At 42.6% G+C, this 15,320-nt stretch overlaps 1 protein-coding gene across 4 annotated transcripts in view; it reads right to left on the bottom strand.

Annotated features, from left to right (window-relative positions):
* LOC119653230 (sushi, von Willebrand factor type A, EGF and pentraxin domain-containing protein 1) overlaps positions 1-11,652 on the bottom strand; it is a 131,498-nt gene extending 119,846 nt beyond the window's left edge. For 3 of the 4 annotated variants that reach the window (XM_038057817.1, XM_038057820.1, XM_038057819.1), the window contains exons 1-2: positions 11,534-11,652; positions 10,440-10,661 (exon numbers count right to left, since the gene is read on the bottom strand). The gene's annotated coding sequence lies outside the window, so the exon portion shown is untranslated. The remainder of the gene's footprint in view (positions 1-10,439; positions 10,662-11,533) is intronic. The other variant, XM_038057818.1, reaches the window with a different exon arrangement.
* Positions 11,653-15,320: the final 3,668 nt, after the last annotated feature.

Raw genomic sequence — 15,320 nt, 5'->3', positions numbered from 1 at the left:
CAGGCTTTCACGAATCTAACAACATTCTCCAGAAACGAAGAATGCGCGGACTCTCCGTTAAAGAAAACCTTACCAAGGTATCTTCATCTGAGGTCCGAGGAAGCCAGGCAGCAGCATACAAAGCACAGTGCCGTCTCTCCCTCCTCCTCACATTGGCTGCATATGGCCGAGACCACCACTCTGACGTTTTCCTTAATTTAAGGAGTAGTGTTCCGCTAAAAGCCCTGCTAGGGTTTTCATCGACCACTTCTTAATAGATAACAAAAATGCTGTTCTAGTCGCCCCGGTTCCTTCACAAAGATGTTCGTCTATCGGCAGAAATTCAAATTTCTCCATTTCTCAATTCACGCATTCTTCGAATTTCTCCCTTCGGAGTAGACTTGTCTGTAAATGGCCGGATGACAAAAGCTGGTTCTGCCCCCAACATTGTGGATCCAGGACCTTGGTGAGCCAGTCAACCAGCTTCCCCATTGTCAGCGATAATTGGCTGCCCGGGTACCCACATCAGAAATGTTTTGTTCAATCGGCAAAGTTTCAGCAAGCACCTGATGACAACTCCACTCCAACTGGTTTCATATATCGTTGCTGTTTAGTGCTAATAATGCTGCCCAACTGTCGGAACAAATTCGAATGGTGCGGCCCCTCCATTTTTGTCACAAACATTCTTCTACTGCCAATCAAATTTTATATATCTCCACCTGGAATATGGTCGCCATTTTTCCGGAAGATCGAGCTAGTTCTATAATCGGAAAATTATTAAGTCTGTAATCCCAAAAGACTCGTGGGCCATTTATCGACCATTCTTATCTTTTGATCATTACGACGGAGTATATCTTTTCGAAGACGAACCTGGAAACCATATGATAGGCAGGCATCAGAACCACCTGATGTTTGCCAAGAAATTTTCATTGGTCGCCTTTCCACGCGCCAATAGTATCAAGCCTATATGCGTCGTTAGCAGCTTTCCATTTGACCTCCGAATGGATTGAGAGTCAATTTAGAATAGCTCCGAGTGCCACAGTGGGCGCACTACTCATTGCTCGAGCAATACTTAGGATACCAAGTCTCTGCAAAGATTTCTGGTATTGGCCCTGAATATGGTTCGTCCACGTTGAAATCGAGATATATTCCTAAGTATCTGACTGTTTGTACCAGCTGGATGATCCCTACTAAGGTAGGTAGCTGCCCCACCTAACGTTCCTAGTGAATATAACCAGTCCAGTCTTCGTGGTGTTCACCGTGAGTCCATTGTGGAGGCATCAACTGTGGATTAAATGCAGTGTTGCATTCAAGCGGTCTTCTCAATATCCGGTTCAGGAACGCCGATAGTGAGGAAAGTTTCCGGCCAATCGGCTCTTTCTCCTGCTTTGCTGCCTAATAGCATCCAGATGGAGATGTTGAGGTTATCCTGGACTTCAAGTTGTTCCAAGACTTCAGCGCCATTATGTTCCTCTTCTGGAAGTCAAAGAAAGCCCTTTTTAAAAGGTCAGTTGCGCACCCTCCCAAACATCGTTGAAGGAGGAGTAGTACTGTCTGAGCCACTGGTTCATGCTCTCGTCGGTAAAGTTTATCCGTAATATTTTACGGTATACACCTGCCGACTTAAAGCGTAGTGTAATCCCATGCAAGGATTCAGTTCTTATAGCTAGGAGGAGTTTCCTTCTAAGCAGCGTACTCTGCTCTGTATCGTAACCGGATGGTGCCGTCATACAAAACCCATCCATCGGTTTCGATGGCCTTCGTTGCAAATGAAGATTTGGCCGTTCCTGGCCGAGCCCTCTTTGCAGCCATTTGAGCCAACGAGTTGCGATCGTCAAAAGACCGCTACCGCTTTGGTTTGACCTTAGCCGCAGATGTCCCAGATGAATACTTTCCTTTCTACATTGGTATAACCTGGGAGTTGTATTTTGCTCGGAGGTGGTCTGTTCAAAGGTGGCTTGCCCGGAGACGGTTTGCCCGTAGGCAATTTGTCCGAAAGCTTTTTGCCGGGAAGCGATTTGCCCGAGTGTTTTTTGTTCGGAGTCATTGCTTCCCACGAAGGCCGTTTGCCCGGAGGTTCAATGGTGCCCGAAGACAGATACTTACCCGTAGGTTAGACTTTAACCTCAGTAAGTCGTGCCAGAGGGGGGCAGGAGTGCTGACAGAAGGGGACTGCTTCGGCTTGTCCATTAAGGACTGAGTCCCAATAGGATTCGTTTCTACCAGAATAAGTGGAGAATCTGAGTCTAGATTCACAATAAACAGAGTACACTCCAATTACTTGTTGCCCTAAGGAGGAAGAGAAGGCAATAATCTTACCCTATGCTTAAAACTACTTAAAGAAGAGTAATTAAAAGGGCGAAGCTGTTGTGCGTTGTAATTTCAGCAAAGCCTAGGAATCGGGGAATGGAAGTAGGTACCCAGGTAGGATCTGCGCTGGTGGGGAAAGCCGTTGATAAAAAATAAAAATAATAATAAAGTACCCAGAATAGATCCCTGCGAGACGCAGGATGTGCAGCCATCAAAAAAGACGCGGCAGGATCGATTGGAAAGGTAAGAAGCAAGCCATAAAACAACTGGAATGGGAACGCTTAAAGAGGAGAGTTTGGATAGAAGTATCTTGTGATTTACAGTGTCGAAGGCTTTAGCAAAGTCTGTATAAATAGTATGCACTCCCTGCCATGAATTTAGACACTTGTCGAAAAAGCTGGTAAAGTCGAGCAAGTTTGAGGCAGTGGACCTTCGCTTAACAAAGCCGTGCTCTTTCACTAAGTGGTGGCCAAAGTGGGTCGACAACCAGCCGGTAACATATCCTTCCAAGTTTTTTGAACAAAAAGAAAGAGTGGAAATGCAACGGTTAATCTCGACAAGCGCACAATCGCCACTTTTGTGAATGGGGATGATGAGAGCCTCTTTCCACAAGCCGGAAAAATGATTCTCTTCGAGGCTTTTGTTCCAAATAAGGGATAGGGGCAGGGAGATGGACAGACCAATTTTAAGCAAAAAGAGGTTTGGAAGATCATTACAGTCAGGGTCGACGTAGGCATCAAGTTTGCCAATGAGGTACTCTACAAGGAGAGGAGTAAGGAAGGAAATGGTAGGCGATGCGGGACAGGCTACATCCACTAGCGGGAGGGAAGGGGAGAAAGAAGAGGGAACATAAACTGAGGAAAAGTAACGGCAAAGTAAATCAAGGGGGGGAAGTTACCTGAGGAGCCAGGAATTTAATGGACAGCGGGAATTGCGAATATGGGACCAGAAAGGTTTGAGGTTGTCGCGCTCCAGTAAGTGTTCAACATTGGTCAAATATTCGTTTCTGGACTTACGTATTAAGGATTTGACCGAAGAACGCAGAGTTTTGAAAAAAACTAACTCTGCATAGGTTCTAGAAGACAGGAACTTCTTCCTCCCAGTGTGTTTTTGAGGAAGTTTTTCGTGAATTTCAGTGGCGAACTAGAGAGAGTAAGAGCACAAGCGCTTGGGAGAGGAAGGGAAGTGGTATAGTTGTTGAGTGCATAGTCACACGTTACTGAAGAGAGAAGGGAAACCCAGTTCATTGCTGCCAAGCCTAGGTTCAGACCTATGAAGTTCTCCTAAGAAAGTTAAAATTGGTAAGCCTGCGCGCGGTAGGGGAGTGAAGTCGGAATATCTGAACATCGAACTCGAGAGCAGGATAGACGGGAACGTCAGGGACAACGTAAGAGGAGGCATGAGAGGATTTGAAAAAACAACGCACAAGAAGGTTAGGGAGGACAAGATCAAGAATGCGATCTAAGTGGATTTCTAGAAAGTTTAAATTGGAGCACGGCACATGTGTACAAGGAAAGGAAGGGTGGGCGGGGTTATTAGGGACGGAAGGAAGGCCGGGAGTTGTGGGCCAGAAAAGCATAGGAAAGTAAAAGTCGCCACAGAGGAGGAAAGGAAGCGAAGGAAACAAAACGATTACGACTTCTGATAATCTGTCAAAGAAATCCTCGTACTGAGAAGGGGAGCTGAGGCAGGGAAAATATACACAGGATACGGCAAAGGGGCATGCGTTTGACGGAATGGCTCGTATGGTGACAAAATCGTAGGTGGAGGAGCAGGAGGCACGAATGACTTCGGTACGGAGAGGAGACTTAACACCACCCCCGTTGGTTGTCTTGCCAAGCGCAGGAAAGTGTTTTACGGGGTGAAACATAAATTTTTAATTTTTAGGCTGTCCTAGGGGGTACAAAGGGAGACTGCAGGGTGAAAAGTTAGGAGAAAATATTTCTTCAAGAGAGAAGAGATTTTGAGCAGAACTTCTTAACTTTGAAGAGGCAACAAATATGACAGCTGGCGTACAAGAAATTGAGGATAACCATTTACGTTAATCGTGCTTCACCGGTATTTTCTATAGATTTTCAAATGCAAATGAGAGAATTTCTAATTATGATAATTTTTTCCACACTTTCATATTCGCTATTTTTTTCAAACTTCACCAAATGCTAACATAAAAAATATTCTATTAAATTTTAATCTAAATAAAAATGCAACAACGGCAATGAATTTTTAACCGCTAAATACATTTAGTTAAATACTAAATTTACTGCGAAATGAATCATTCTATATAATTAAAAATCTCCACCAAATTAAATAATTCCTGGCCAATCATGAGATTCATTTAAAGGAAATTGATGGCTTTAACGGCTTAAAATCTCGGTCATATGCCAGTTACCTCCCAAATCCAATGAATAATTCAAACTCATATTATTTTCCCACATTCACATACCTTCTGCCCATATCACATGTGCATATAAAAAACATTACAAAAAAGAAAAATTCAAGAAATAAAATGCGATAACCATTGGGCCATGTTATTTTCAGCTAAAATATTCGTGACCCAGAATCCTCGTTTATCTTTTCCGTATATGTGAGCTTCTCAGATACTTTCATGTTTGCTGGAAAAACACAAAATTCTTCGTGTTCGATGCAAATGAATGTAAACAGAATTACACCCCAAAATAGAATTATTTTATCAGTTCCCAGTTTTATCTTTTATTTTTCAGTTCTTTCGCAACATTCCTATCAAATTCGCAATAACTGCTTTACTATACTTGGGGAGAAAGCTACTATGCAGACTTCCTCACCAGAAGAGCGTCGAATAGACTTAATTGCTCCGTCATTGAGATCGTATAATTCGATTCGTTAATTACTTTCATAATTTCAAGTGGTTTACCATCTCTGCCCATGTTTGAAATGAAAGACTCCCACGAGCCAGGGAATTGTTGGATATTCCATGGTTTTCCTGTATGTGGTCTCGGCCATATTTTCAACCACACTTTATTTGTCAATTATATCGAATTGGTGGACCTCGGCGCAAAACCGGGATGTCTGGAGTTCCTTATTAAGGCAGGCCTAGACCGGATACCGGTTGTTGCGCCGTTGATGATGATGATGATGAAGTATCTTAACCTTTCGATAATTCAGGGTACTTAGATTTGAGTTTTGAAGTGTTAGTGCTGATGACCTATTGATTTGTTAATGCCTGTAATTATTCGAATTGAGAGTGGCGTTCCCACAACTAAAACAATCGCAAAGAAAGTTGTGTTACTTTCACTATTATTGTAAAGCACTTTTTTGAATGGTTTAATGAATTTAAATTCAGAAGTGAACCGGATAACATCGTTTCCAGTGTTTAGAATTATATTAGCGAATATTAAATCGCATTCGAAATTAAAAAGTTTGATTTACGTTTTACAAGCTTTCGGTGGAATTTAAGAAAGTATTTCCTGAAACATTCACTTTATTTGTCTTTCTTGGGATTTGACGACTTTGTGGCAGAGGTTCCTTATTAAGATAAGAGTATAATTAATGCTGATATGTCAACAAGAGACAATCAATTAAAACCCCGTAGCCAACCGGGTAATATAAAAATACAAAAGGGATGAAAGTCAATATTATGTGGCGCAAAAGCAACAAGAAAAGTTGAAGGTATTCGAAACGAAAAGAACTATGTCATAAATAAGACAACCACAAAAAAATGTACACCCCTTTGGCATGTATGAGGACCTCCCCTTAAATTAAACGTAAAATGATTTAATTCACTGTATGCGTGAGCGTTCACAGTTCCCACCCTTCCACCAAATTTGGCGTCAATCGCGGCTATAGTCTACGAGAAAAATACTTGTGACGGACAGACAGACGGACATATAGACAGACAGACATGTGCCAGATCTCCCATCAGGCGCGTCCCTTTGTGCGGATAAGGGAATGCTCGGCGGAATATCCACGTATAGGCATTTGGAGGTGTGCATGTATCATGCTTATACGCAGGCCGGGTAGGTGGGAAATAAACTCCCACCTGTGGATAAAAATTGACTATGGGAAGGATACCCAGAAATGAAACCAAACATGGAGGAACAGAAGGAGAATAAAGTTACGGGGTAGGGCTTCGAAAACCCGGTACCGGTGGCTTTTGGGAGTGGACCAGCACGCTCCCGGCCGTCGATATCCCTCAACTGCAGGGCCCCGGTGGTGGATCACTTGACCACCGTTGCATCAAATACTACAAGTAGCCTGGAGAAAGAGGCATTCAAAAAGAGTATATGGCTCCCGAGAACGCCTGTTCAAAATACACGAAAAGATGCCCTGTAAACTAGTCATCCATTAGCCCATAGTGGGGTGACTACCGCAGGACTTAGTGTTTGATCCATTTAGGAGAAGCTCGACGATCCAGCGATCTCCTCCGAAATCAACATTGATGAAGGGCGGAAATCAGCGAAGCTCCCGGAAGGCTAATAAATACGTAAGCGCCCATTAGGAAAACCAAGCTGACGAGCTGTGTCAGAATCCGGACGAATCATCATTTGCCCTACTCGAAGGTAAAATAGTAGAGTTGTCTGAATTTATAATGGACAAACACAATGTGCACCAGGCCATTAAAAACATGGTCCATACCATTCGTGTACTATACAGTGGTGCCAAGGATGAAAAAAATGTCGTGAAGAAATCACGCGTCACCCAGGTAACACAAGTGACACCCTCTGAAAATCCAAAGAATGGTAAGCTTGAAAAGAGGAGTAGAGAGGGCGCGAATGATTCTTTCGGAACCTCACAGGACGCGAAACGGCAAAAAGGCCTCTCATCGGCAAAAGGGAAGGCAAACAAAGTTACCAAAATCGTGGAAACTGCGGCGCTGGCTAGAATCGACCCAAGAGAAACAAAGCCTCAAAAAGGAACCAAGGAAGCATGGAAAGCATGTGACACAGAAAAGAAGATTACGGCCCGAATTAATTATCATCTTCAAAAAGGTGATATGACTTACGCCGATATCTTCAGGAAGATCAAATCCGATCTTGAGCTGACGGACATTGTAGGAAACGTCAGCCAAATCAGACGCTCTCAAAAAGGAGATTTGATGCTGGAGCTGAAGAAGTCTCCGGGCAAAACGAAGAAGAAGAAGTTCTGACCGATGAAGTGATTTAACAGACAGAGAAAGCAAGGCTTGCAGAACTCAAGAGTCGCACCGGTATGAAGCCAAATACACTTCGAACCCCATCTAGCGAAGATAAAGGAGGACAACTGATTTTCCACCGTATGGGCATAGTGAAACAAGAGAATGTTTATTTTCATGAATTACTCAACAACCGGCAGATTGCAAAGTGGCACGTCCTGCTAACTGATGACGATGGACAAATGCTGCCACCAACCATAAAAGCAACTGTACGTACAATAACTGGGCTTAAAAATCATAAGCCACCCGGAGCCGATGGAATTAGAACCAGCTAATTCCCAAAACTCATTTCCTGGGATCCTAGCCTCCTCTGTATAAAGGGAAGAAGGGAAACTAGGAGTATGCTCGAAAGCTAGAGTATGGTGGGCAATGCAAACTTTTAAACCACTGAAACGATCTGAAGCTGAGACCTTGCTAATACTCCCCCTGAGGGTGGAAATGAGCGACATAGCCAAAGAATACATACCAAGGATATGAAGCCAGGAAAAAATGGTTCTCATTCTGAAAACGAGTAAAAGAGGTAAATCTTTCAGACCTATTTGCTTGACATTCTTCGTACTGAAAACAGTGAAGAAGGTCCTGGACAACTACGTTAGAATTAACGTTAATGCGTAATCTGCTACATCCATGCCAACATGCTTATCGAGCAGGACAATCAATGGAATCAGTTCAATCAAGATCGCCTTAGTGCTTACTATTCACTGATAAGCGTGAACTTAACTCCTTAAGATTCATTCGACTACACGGTATACATAGATGCTGAACAAGAATTATGCTAGACGAAAAGCTGCTCTCAAGGACGCACTTTGAAAATATATGTAAGAAAGCTACAAGAGGTTTGGTGACTTCTAAGTCCTTAGCACGAAAGAAATGGAATACTATTTGGGGTGTATTCTATTTCTTCCATGCAGGAGTAAGGTCAATCGTCAGTTTCTTGTGTGTTTATCACTAAACCTATAAGAACATGACCAGCGGCATCCTTGGAGGTCCTACTGTGAGGGAGCCCTCATCTTATTCATATATGCACAAGGTCCATCTCTAGAACTCCGGGGCTATCAGCGAAGCAAATAGCTGCTTAAATTGAAGGAAAATTGAACTACTGAAACCGAGGGTGGACTTAGAAATGAAACGAAATCAAATTCTGGAGTGAATTACGCCTGAATAAAGCAGAGGAAAGACGAAAAAGAAGAAGAATCGATTGGATCGGGTCGGATAAAAAGTCCTGAGGAAGCTCAAAATCGGTGGAACAACCCGAGATGTACAGTCTACCTTCATCCAGATCGTGTAGACGGCGCGCGATCTTGGGCTGCATAATAATGAGGCAAAACGGACGGAGTACATAGTGGCAACGTCAGCGCCAAAACCAAAAGAACCAACAACATCGAATCGCACTGATCAAATGAAAACAATGAAGATTGGAGACTACAACTATGAGACCGTTGAAAATTTCTCCTATCTAGGGTCGAAAATCACAACCGATAACAGCTACGGTTGTTGGCAGCCAACAGAGCCTATTTCAGCTTCAGCTGATCCACCCCAGAAACTCTATGAGAGCACTGGTAATGGTAAAAAAAGAAGACCTGTCAGGCCCTACCTCAATCAAAGCAGTGGCTTTGGCCAGGACACCAAACAGCTGCTAGGGATAGCAAATTAGTGAGATTAAGTGGATATTTCCAGTTCTAGACGAGATATCAGCTGGTGTGCCGTTGTCGAAAATGTAATTCGGTGATACCTTTTACAAATTGCAATATCCTGTTCTCAATATTAAAAGAAGCATCTTAGGGTGAGTTGCTCTCTACGATTTATTTACTTTGGTAAATTTAAGAGAAAACAATCTAACTTCAGGAATAATTTTAGTCACAGACTTCATTCTCAACTCTCTCTTTTTCATTCAAAGACGCGGACACAGGTTGTATGTTATCCCCAAAAATCCAATGAGTAAGAAACTTGTTTTAGCAATTCATCTAATAACTTTTTGCTTAAAAATATGACTAATACTTGCATTGAAACTAGAAAAAATCTTGGTGTTGTCTCAATGACCACATATCAACCAAAACCTGTTCTTGTATCTATTTCTCAGCTTAGCATATCTAGCAAAAACCATTAGGGATGTGAAAACATTAGTTACATTATCAAATAAATGCCAACGTCTAGAATTTCATTTTCACTAATGGATTTCTTGATTACCTGCCATTGAGTAGCTCGGGAAAAAATAGATACATGATTCTGGTAGAAATAGAACATAAATTATCTGTAATCCATCATAGGCACATTGTGCTGAAGGCTAACCAATTATAAGGATCGTGATTGATCTCTTCCTTCTCAGATTAACAAAAGGGTCAGACGTGATTTAACATTCCATAATGTAGGGTCCTGAATTCTTGGGTAGTGTATCTTTTTGGTGATTATTTTCTTTTTCGGGGTTTTTTTTGTGGTCTCATGTTGACTGTTGTTCTGAGGCATGATCAGATTATGTAAGAGTCATCATTTGAAGTCGCCAGAAAAGTAGACACAATTTTTTTGTAGATGAGGGGATATTTTCGAGGTTGAAGTTTGCAGATATGAATTTAAAGGATGGCATGTAGTTGTAAAAGTTATGTGGAAATTGAAGGGCCTGTTTTGAACGAATCAAAACCTTAGAGCCCCGTTTGACTTAATTTTATAACTATTGGTATGGAACTCTGTGCTAACCGCATAGTGGCTATCTCCAGCATCGTTACATTGAATCTAATAATTCTCAATCATTACTGTCTATATCACTCACCACCCAAACCGCAGAAATTCCAATCAGACAAAGTAAAAAACGGGAAACCGGTTAATCTTTTTCAATTTACTGTATAAAATAACTTCAGACTCCCAAGAGCCGAACGAGAGGCGTTAGTTGAATATATTTGCAGTATTTATCGTTCATAGGCTAAACGGGTCTTGAGAACTCTTAACTAAGAAGTAAATCCTACTCTTGTACGCATTCTTCATGACTTACCTAAAACGAACTATGACCACTGGGACTGGTAGATGAGGGAGTGAAATAATCCAATTTTAAATGCACACAATGTATCCAATATTGCAGTCACGCACAATTCTTCTGCACTCGAGGAGGCTAATAATAGACCACACTAAACTTGAATTTATAACTATCCACTTGGAAATTATAGGAAAAACACTCAAACTTTAGCTTAGGAATAAATTAAACATTTCGGAGCAGCTTGAAAGAAATGTTAAATTATAAGAATGAAACGTACTTGCTATGGTTTTATCTATCTAAATCGAACAAAGATTTTTCTTCCGAAACATTCCGCCAATAGAACAAATTCATCAGATTTCCGATCAATTGAAAATTTTCCAGGAAAGCAGAAGACAAATTTACCAATAAATAAAACAACTTTCCGAAAAAAGGGCAAGAACAATTCAGATTAATGACGACTTTCACGTTAGGATCAGAAACCTTTCATCAAATAGAACGTAAACTAATAATGAAATCTATTTCATTCAGCCGCAAGCTACTTGCAAGAGAGAAAAGATATTCCACTACAAGCGTATTAATCAGAAGAAAAAAAGTAAAAAAGATGTAATCAAAATGTAGAAGCAATTGAGCCGATGAAAAAGATAAATAATGAAGAAGAAAGCGGAATTGTGAGCAAGCACGATTTCATAGAGTAATTATTGCAAGCTATATGTTCTCGTAAAATCCAGTTTTTTTTTCTTCTTGTTTTAGTGTTCACGAAAGTTCATTATTCTTGGTTATTTTTTTAATTAGTGAAATGGCGAGAAATTCATTTCGACTAGAAAGAAGGTCAAACACTTCAAACACCACACATGTTCGTTCGTTTCTTTCAATAAAATGTAACTTTAACAATTTCACACTTTTCTCGGCTTTCAATTCATCTGAATCCCATTGGGATTTCAGTAAGATCCTCAATTTTTTATCCAATTCTATCCGTTACTGAAGAAAATTATTCCACAATTCTCGGTAATGATTTTTTTTTCTGTTCAATTGTATAATTCAGCGGTGAATGTTTCTAAATCTATCTGGACTTGAAATATGAAAAATCAGTAATAATAATTGCACTATGGTACCATACTACTCGAAGGCCAAACACTCACTAAAGACTAGCAAAAACCGTGGCTAATACTCGTATTCTTCAGTGGATCGACTCAAGTTTGTCCGCGAGTAAGTGAAAAACGGACAGGTAGAGAGCAATGGGAAGGAATGGCCAAGAAATACAGGTAAAACTCTATAAGATACAACTTGTTCGCTACTTCACTTTTACGTTTTCCCTCTACGACACAGTTGCTGTGTAGTTGCTTGAAGTTGTTGTGCAGCATTTAACACTTCCAAGATTATTTCTCTTCTCTTCGTGTAGATTTCTGAGACTGGGTTTGGCCCCTTTCGCAAGGTAAACTTTTACGTGTGTTGTATATTGCGGTGAATCGCGGTCTCTGGACAGGGGATCAATGTAAAGTTGCTGGCTGATTAAGCGGTAGAATCAGAGGTTTCCAACACTTCTTAATATAAACTGCTTGAATTGACTTTTAAAGCTATTTGGGAAGTATGCTCAGGAGTCTTCTCTATCGTAGATCAAAAGATTTAAGCCAGAAACTCGCAAATTGTTGAATTCATACAAACGTTTATTTGTAAAGTTTAGTGCAAAACAAAACCTGTGCAGGTATTGGCGATATCCTCCGTGCCCCGTGAGAAACTGGGTGAGATTATATCATAATTAATCTCACCGTGTTGTCTCTCCAACCACTCCTTGATGGCAGGAATATATGTTCGCCATTTCATCTACCAAGGTATCAATCGGTATCATTCCCGAGATGACGAATGCTGCATCATCTGAGACAGTCCTGAAGGCAAAGCATACCCTCAGGGCTGTTCTCCAGTAGAGTGCACGCAGTTTGTTAGCGTTAACTAACCTCCGCAACGACTCCCTCCAAACTGCGGTCGTATAGAGCATGATTGAGGTCACCATCCTAGCTATAGCATTATCCTTGCCAGAGCCATACTTGCAGTGGATGATTTATCGCAAACATACTGCACGTGTTTCCTATAACTGAGCTTCCTGTCTATCACCACCACCAAGTATTTGTTGGTCGACTTGGAAGTGATGATATGATTTCCTCTAATACATGCGTAATTTCCGTTCCGTTGCTTAGTGATGAGGACTACTTCCATTTTTTTTCCAGTATCAGACCAGAGCTCTCTAGCCAGCTTTTAACAGCGCTGATTGCCTCGCCTGAGTATAACTCAGCATTTCGAGATGCTTTTCGACAACAACCAGCACTATGTCGTCAGCGTAACCCACCCCCGTAGCTTCTCCTGAAAGGGAAAGATTAAGTGCATCGTTGTACATGATGTTCCATAGCGTAATGCGGAGCCCTGCGGGACACCCGCGGAATCAACGTATCCCTGAGGTCCGCCATCGTTGTCATACCGGAACCTCCTTTCAGCTAAGTAAATATCGACAATAGCAGCGAGATAGGCGGGAATAGCAACCTTCGCTGGAGATTTGCGTATTAGATTCCAATTTGCCGAACTGACCAAACCAGTAACCAATTTGATGACATGAATGGTTAATCTGGCTTTACGCAACCCATACTGCCGATCTGAAAGGCCACCTTTCGCTCTTAACAGCAGGAAATAATTTGTTATAGATTACCCGCTCTATCATTTTCCCCACTTTGTCCAAAAGACATATAGGTCTATATGAGGATGGTTCACCTGGAGGTTTACCAGGCTTAGGCAAAAGTGCCAATTTCTGCCGCTTGCATGCCGCTAGAAATATTCCCTCGGACATGCACGCTTGGAACAACTCAGCGAACACGTCCGATCTGGATTTTACGGCAAACTTAAGGGCCTTATTCGGTACTCCGTCCAGACCCGGCGCTTTACTGTCTGATTGCTGATCTCCAGCAGCTCCTCTCTTGTGGCTGGCGGAATTGCCGTCACAATCAAAGGCTGTTGGAATGTGACACTTCCCTCCTCTTGCTGGGGTTCTATAAGTATTCTCCCACTGGTTTGCGTCCACTTTTGAGCAGAGCTCCTTAAAGTATTTCCTCTTGCTTCGCTGGATGGCGAGCTTGAGGGTTTTGCGGGCTGCCTTATAGATGCATTCTTTTTGCCCCTGATCGACTCTACCTACCACCTTCTGAGGTGCTCTTCTAGCTCGGCGGCAGGCTGATTAATTGCCTGGTGATTGCAGTGGGTGTAGCGTTTGCTGACGCACCAGGGCATACTATACGCCAGCGCAAGGCAACCGAACCTTACCCCTCTTTCTGGAAAGTGTTTACAGCACCGCCGTTAGCCAAAGCTATGTCCATCTGCGCAAAAGCTTCTAATAAGCTGCGCCCCCTGGCATTTCGTTCTCTGCTACACCACTCAAAGGCTCAAGCCTTTGGGCCTCGTCCCCTTGCGTGGAGAACAAGATTATCTCTAATTCAGACAGTGCCAAACTTAGTGGGGCGCAGCTGGTGCATACATATACACCACTTATTTTCCTGCCTGACTTGCAGTACATCGTATGACCTATCGACCGTAAGCCTTTAGTGAAGTTTGCTCTCTTAATCAGCAGACTATCCATCTAATCCAAACTTTTCCGGCCGCCAGCAATTTCTGCGCTGCCTCCGCTGGTACTCGTATTGTGGCTTTTCGTAAACCCACAAAAGACTCCTCGGCAAGTTCTTCCAATTTGAAATGCTCCTTCAGAGCAATACAAATTTCGCCTTTCGATGTCACTTCATCGAGATCCTTACATTGTATGTAGATCTCATGTTTTTGGGCACGCACTTCGGCATTCTCATCAACTGAGTTTTTGGCTTGAGTGCGAAATTCATCACTTTTCAGCTTGAACATGAGATTCCTTCTCTGGGTTCTTCGGATTCTGTTCACATTTCCGCTCAGATCTTTTAGGTCGGGATTAGCTTTAACCTTTCTGAGTATCTCCGCGTAGGACAGACTGTGCTTCGAAATGAGGCAGCTGGGTGGGGATAAGGTCGGCTCAGAGCTATTGAAGTCCCTATGGTTGCAGCAGCTCCCGGAGAGAACCCGCACCAGCCTAGCCTGTGCGGACTTGGGGCCGCTAGAGGTGTTGTCCGCCATGGCCGATAAAGCCCACGAGGTGTACGCACGGAAGTCTCTAGAAATACAAATCAGTAAGTGGAAGACCTAAAAGCAATGGTGACGACAATTGCGGACGCCGTGTCGAAACTTTCGACAACTGTAGGTACACCTCCGAAAATATGGCAACAGCACCACTGAATGTAGTTTCTTTCAGCCGGTTAAGAACGATGTGCAGCCCCACACCAACACTACCGGCTCCCTGATCTTCTCAAAGGTCACCGCTAGCTGATAGGGCTTTTGCAAAGAAAGAGTTCAATGATCTCATGAAATGGGGCATTAGCAAACCTTCCAATAGCTGTTGATCATCCCCACCCCATTTGGTCCCTAAGCTGAACGGCTAATAGAGGCTTTGCGAAAGTCACAGATGTCTGAATGCTCAGACAATTCGCGACCGTCACCCTATTCCATTTATCCATGATTTCGCGCGTACTCTGGCAAACTGCCTTATTTTCAACACCTTGGTTCTGGCCAAGGCATATCACCAAATCCCTGATGTTCCCGAAGACATATCGAAAACAGATATCTGCGCACTTTTCGGACTCTTCTAGATCGCCAAGATGACTTTTCGCTTGTGCAACGCTGCGCAGACATTTCAGAGATTTATCCACTCTGTCCTACGAAACTACGAAACACTTTGCGAACCTCAGACAAGGGACCTGGGCCATTTATTCTGGCCGCTTTTCGCAAGAAAGTATTCCATGCAGTACACGATCTTGCGCACCCAGGCATCAGGATGACGAACCG

The sequence above is a fragment of the Hermetia illucens genome, chromosome 3 (assembly GCF_905115235.1).
Source record: "Hermetia illucens chromosome 3, iHerIll2.2.curated.20191125, whole genome shotgun sequence".
Classification (NCBI taxonomy): Eukaryota; Metazoa; Arthropoda; class Insecta; order Diptera; family Stratiomyidae; genus Hermetia; species Hermetia illucens.
The sequence above is the reverse complement of the archived record's forward strand: the minus strand, read 5'-3'. Positions and strand labels throughout refer to the sequence as shown.